We start from the raw sequence: 6,660 nt of genomic DNA on the forward strand, positions 1-6,660 counted from the left end.
CCCGGCACTTCGACACCGCCGAGCGCGCTCGGCACCGCGGGGACCGGGACGCCCCCGGCTCACGGCCGCTCGCCCTCAGCCGCGCCGCGGCGGCCGCAGGGGCTCGGGGCGCCGCGGGGGAGCCGCATCGCAGCGCGCCCGCACCGCTCCGGCCCGGCCCCCGCCGCTCGGGGCCGGGCGCAGGGCGGGCGCTTCGCCGCGGGCCGGTCGGCGGGGAGCTGGCGAAGGCTCAGGCTCGCAGGGATGCGGCAGCCGGCGGCGGCGGGAGCATCCCCTGCCCGAGGGGCGCGGCGGGCGGGCTGCCCGGGGCGGACCGGGCTGCGGCGGCGCTCCCGGCTCGCCTCGCCTCCCAGCGGCGGAGCCCCGGCGGGAAGGCACGGCCGGCGGCAGCCGCGCCGCTCATGCACCCGGCCGCCGCTCCCGCTACGCCGCGGTGCCTTCTGGCGGCCGCAGCGCCTCTCCCGCGGGCACCGGGGGAGAGGGGAGAAACGGGCAAATCCGAAAAATCGGAAGGGTAAGGGGAAAGAAAAAAATTCAAAAAAACCCGAGTAGGAGCGGGGGCCGGGGCTCGGCGCTGCCTCCCCGGCGGGGCGGCGGCGGCGGTGCCGGTGCGAGGCTGTGGCGGCGGCGGCCCCGCGCGCGGCTCTCCGGGACGGCGGCGCCGCGTCCCGGCCGCGCTTTGTGCTCCCCATTCAGCCGCGCGCCGGCCGCGCCGCCCCCGCCCGCCCCCATTGGCGCGGCCCCGCCGCCGCGCGCCGTCATTGGCCGCCGCCGCCGCCGCCCCGCCAATGCGCGCGCCGGGGGCGGGGCGCCTTAACCCCTTCGGCGCCGCCCGCGGAGCGCCGGGACCCCTCCCCGGGCGGCGCAGGTCGGGGCCGGCGCCGGGCGCCGCCGCCGAGCGTGGCAGCGTCCAGCACCGGTGGCCGAACTGGCGAACAGAGGAAAATCAACCCGCAGAAAACCCTCTCACAACATCAGCACCTGTTACTAGAGCTGCCTTAACACAGAAATTAAGGGTAAAATACACACACAGGTAGGTTCACCTTGTTTTTTCAACCGCTTTAAGCTACAGCCCTCACCTTCACCCGACAGCGATGTGACACCGTTTTGTGGCATATTCCCCAACCTGGGAGTGAGGCATGACGACACCAGAGCCGTTCCCAGCAAGTTTCAATCTCCAGACTCTTCCACAATGTTCTTTCAGGTGAGCCACTCTTTCTGCAGACGCGAGTGAGCCAATTAATGATTTACAGTGTTTTGAAGGTAAGCATCATATGTACTAAGAATAATATTATTGCTTGATGTTCTGCATCGTGTTATATTAAAAACAAACTGTCAAATCAGATAACTGCTTGGTTTAAGTTGCTGAAACTGGTAATTGTCTAGATGTTTGTTCAAACATTGAAAATCACAGCTCACAAATAGTCCTTAGCAGTAGTAGTGCTGAAGCTGTGGTTATCAAGGGACAGAGATAAGCAATGTTTGCAGAGAGGTGATACTGCTGGACACAGTTGGGGAAAAAAAGCCAAACCAGATAGCCTTCCAAACAGAAGCCCTTCACGTGTCTTTTACATGTGCAAGTAACTCCACAAACTACAGCAATTTAGGCCTTTGTGCATTTCAGTGGTTTGTAAAACCATATGCTGAGTTTTCAGCAGCTTCTTCTGCAGAGCAATTTTACTTACCAGGAATTCACAGTTAAACGACTTTCACTAAAACAATACACACAACTATTACGGTGGGGCTCACTTACATGGCAGTTTCCTGACAGATGCTACACACTGCACCTCATCACTACTGGTCTCGCAGTTTGCTTTCCATAAGGAGACATTTTTGTATATAAATACCACTGCCCTTCAGATGGAATTTGTAATTTCTTGTGATATTATACAACACTGTCACTATCCATACACTAATTTTGTTCTACTTGAGTAGAACAACACTCAAGAATTGTGTGGTTGGTTACTCTGGCTGCACAGTGCCTGAACCCAAGGGACAAAGACAGTGAAACAATTCTTCAGTGAGCTGTAAACTGGGACAGGTCTTTTTGTTTTGTACACAAAGTCCCATTTTGGAGTTCTTCTCTCAAAGCCAGCAGTAAAAGATCTCTTTTTCACACTAAAACCAAATAAAAGAAGAAAAGTGATCCAAAAAATTAACTGGTGACCCTAAAATTAATTCTTCTTCACAGAAAATGACTGTGAAGGCATGTATAAGAATGAAGCACATTCAACATCCACATCTTGTTACATTTAGTTCTGGCTATCAACAAAGCATTGCTCAGGTAACAGAGCAAGTCATTGTGAGGTTTTTGTCTCACCACTGAGACTAAATGAGGTCTTACTTAGCTTTTGCATCATGATAGTCTCTGGAAGCCTGAATCCTGGGCACGACTCCAGTCACAGTAACATATATCCCCTTCTCCAGAAAGTTTATATACAGAGGTACCAGGAGAATGGTAGTTTCAATTCTAGGGTATCATTCATGTTTCTTTTCACTATGTCATTTTGTTTGACATGCAGTTTTGCTTATCTGTAATGTCATAAGAATTGATGCTTAATCAATTTTAGGGCATTAAAAAAAAAATCAGTCAGAGGGGAAAAAAAGTTTTGTCCTTGCTACAGGGGAAAACAAGTCTTCAACCAAAAGTTCGTAACTTTAGAAACAGATAGGTAAATATGAGGTGTTGAGTTTAAAGAGAAGTAAAGGAGCATTTGGAAGAGATTCTGGAGAAAATCTGTAACTTGTGAAAACAAGGACGTGAAGGACTATGGCAAAGAAGTAAGATTCCACATGGATCATAAAAATCTTTAATGCCCACTTCTAGCTGATGATGTTACTGGGTCACAGAGAACAGTAGTAGAACAAAGGCAACAAGCAGGATATTTTAATATTAAGGATACAGACCATAATACATACACCTTATCTACAGCTTTCCTTCTGACATGCAAGTTCTTCAAGCCCTGGCTCTCGTTTCTAATTCAGGAACCTCATTACAAATGGCAGTAAGATACAATGTTTGTCTCACCCAAAAAAGTTATGCACAAAAGCAAAACACTGCATATCCTGGGTGGCTGTAAAGTCATTTAAAAATGCCTAGCATTTATTACAGGAACATTCAGGCAGTCGTTCTTTGTTAATGAATCATGCATAGATAGGAGTTGCCTTTTTCTTTCACAGCTTAGCTCAGCCATTTTCTGAAGGATGAGTGTAAAATTGAGGAACTTCTGTATCTCAGTCCCAACGTGGCTACACACAATGATGACCTTAATCAACACAAGTGTGCTTTGCACAGAAGTCCACATAAAATGAGAATATTTACTTCCTTTGTTCAGAAATCAACAAACACAAATATCACAATACTACGTAGAAAACCAGAGAAACTTCCTATTCCTTATCCAGAAAGGCTAATGTTGCACATTCCAGTCTAGCCTAGCCTTCACAAATTCTACCTGCCCCATCATAAAAGCTTTTTAAAAATTATTCTTTGTGGGTGGGGTGGGGTAGTTGGGCAAAATTCCATTCACTACCTTCAATCATATCTTAATAAAATTCTGGATTAAAATTGAACCATGCTTCTTTTTCAAAAGGCATTTATCTTGTTAAAGTAATACCTAAATGGAAGTAAACACATGGAAGATTTAAAGAATGCTTGCACAAAATCATTCAGATGATGTCACCCCCTCGAGAACCTTCTGGAAGCCATGAGGGAGTCAACAGAGACCTACTGTGGCAGCTCTAAACTTCTTCAACATACAAGTTCACATAAATTCTGGTTTCACATGCAGTCTCATGATTTGTATAAAAACATGTTTTACTTTATTATTATTACAACAGGTGCAGTAGACAAACATTAGCATTCTTTCTTTCCATTATTTACTTCAAATGGGGAATACCAACTAGATAGTGACCTCAGAACATCTGTGTTACATTTCACTCTTCATGGTCTTCATGCACTACAAGATTCATGGAAGCATTAAATCCAGAGTATTAGAATATCCAAAGCAGCCCTCTGAAACCAAGAGATAATCACAGGGTCCAGCTTAGAGCCACGAAATACTCAAAATTAACAAGCTGCTGTTACAAATTCTCTCCACACCACCCCTCTCCCAGTAATCTGATGATTCAAAAGGAATAGAGTGAAAAGTGAGAAAATAGTGAAAACACAAAACCACAGTGACTTAAAAAATAAACAAAAAGCCCAACCCAAAACAATCTGACTCATTACTGACTTCTGGGGTTTTTTAGGGACACACAAGAAGCCTAGCAAGACAATGTGCTTACTGAATCACATTTATCAGTTTTTTTCACAGCAGTATCCATATTTTACCCCAAATATAGAAATAAAATATCCTGCATGCCCATGCTGTTTAGTCCAAGCAAAGCTGGGGTATAGATCTGCATGTGCATGTTTGCCATACAGGAGGATTGCATCATGAATTCACCACAATGCATGTAATTCATGTGGTCATTCCAGGGATTTCGCATAATCCTGACATTAAGAAAAAAGCAGCCAAGGATTCCAGCTCTTGACACAGAATGTGAACACAGCAGCTCATTTGTTAGCTGCAGCACAGATTTACCAGCTCACCTTTGGATAACAGCAAAGCAATTAACAGGTCTGAAATGTCTGAAATGAGTCTTCTGGAGCCTGCATGAAGCTCAGGGCACAACAGTAGAAGTTTTACATCTTTCTGTCAGCAGTTTATTTCTTCAAAATCGTGTATGCTTAGGCCGCATCTGCAATTGTGCATCACCAGGAACCTGGAGCACAGCAGCCCATGAATGCTTACATCTGTCCCTTGTCTGAACACACCTAGAGCAGGTTTCCATACATTGCCTGACTTGACAATACCTTTTGAAGAATAATAATTCAGAATTTTCAGACTGCAGTTTGCTTCTGCTAAAGGGCTCTAACAGTTTCAACTAAGTAACCGCTTACTAGTAACAGTATCCAGTCTTAATAAGTAAACTAACCAGCAACGTCTGACTTTCAATTTCACATCCATTTTCCTGCTGATGCAAGACAGCTTTTTCCACTGTTCCAGTTTGCTAACAAAGTGCTGTGTTTACTTAATTTAAACTGCACCAAAAAGCTGGGTAAGGAAACTCATTTGATACTCTCAAACCAGCAGCTTTCCCAGCAGTAGTTTATACACAGGAATGGAGGACTAAAACAAAGCACCTAAGCCAGTGCATCCAGTTCCTTATAGTCTTGTAATAAACACCTGGAGGAAAATAAAACCAACTTCATGTCATCAACAAACTAGACTAAACATTGCAGCATCTCCATTAAGTGCTGCTGTTCAGCCTTAATAAACAAACAAAAAATTCCTCCCAAAACCCAACACCACCACCTGCGCCCCAAAGAACAACAACAACAGGATTCCAAAGGAAACAGGAAGAAAGTTTCATGTTTCATCAATGCCCAAATATTCTTTGGGAAACACAGTGGTAGAGCTCTGTAACCTCCAGTACCTCTCCTCTTCCATCTCATCATTTTATTGGCAGTCATTAAGTAGAGAAGACCAGCACTCATTATCTTTTCTTACCCAGTAAGTGAAGAGGATGTATTTCATCCTAAGAAACCTTTAAATGGCAAACTGATTTCATAAAAGCCATCTAGAGTCAGGCTGATTGGAGGGTCCTCCACTTCCTATATACTCCCCACAACTGATGGGTTTTGTGGGCATGCTTCACGCAGAAAATAACAAAGTGCTGATTTTTACATTGCCATCCACTTACAACTAATGTTAAAGAAGATACCTGAAATGCCTCATCCCTTTATATGTATTCTTCAGATTATCTCTGCAGAGTGAGACTCATCCACTGTCTTGCCCAAGAGGCTGAATGTAATTACACAGGAGCTATGATTCTGCAAGTTCAGGTGTTCAAACCAGAAAATGTCAGTACTGAAGTTTTTCATGTATGCTTGTTCAAGTGGTAACAGCTCACAGAAGACTGTGCAGACTGTCTGCAGCAGGAGTCAAAAACATGGGACAAAATACAATTCACTGTTCACAATTCAGTGGAATAAGCCTCTGCAGAAAGTTCCACCAAAGAATTTCCCAATAATAACATCCTCACTTAGTACCAGGTAATGTTAAATTTCTATGTACAAACTGCACGAAATAAATTAAATCTACAGAGAGGCAGCTGTGGCACAGTTTGTGCAAGTATAATTAGACATGGAAATGTTTCTAAATACTGTGAATTATGATTTCATAGAGGAAGATTGAAATAATATACATCTACTTTAAACATTTGAAAAGTTAAGATATAATACTGACAGAAACTTCTCTTTCCTTAATATGAGCACGTTATCAATGTCAGCACATCAAAGATGAAAACAAACTGCTGACAACACTAATGCCCAAGCTAACCTGTCAGGCCATAATAAGGGCTTTAGGATCTTTCACATTTGTAAAGGAAAGTATTATTCTGGAAATTAGCGCTCAACAGTATTAAAGGAGTTACAAAATTTTCATCCACATTTAGAATTGCAACTACTTCAAAGGCAGCCTTCAGAAATCACCTAAGAAGCTTTATTAATTATCTTACTACTTTAAGTCTTCTGACAAGTGTGGAAGAGCATTTGTTTAGGAGACAGGAAGCAGAATTTAAAAGCCACTTGATATTAAATGGGAGTTCCAGGCGTTT

This window comes from Chamaea fasciata, unplaced genomic scaffold, assembly GCF_029207755.1.
Source record: "Chamaea fasciata isolate MVZ Bird 193981 ecotype frontalis unplaced genomic scaffold, bChaFas1.0.hap1 SCAF_8, whole genome shotgun sequence".
Taxonomy (NCBI): domain Eukaryota; kingdom Metazoa; phylum Chordata; class Aves; order Passeriformes; family Sylviidae; genus Chamaea; species Chamaea fasciata.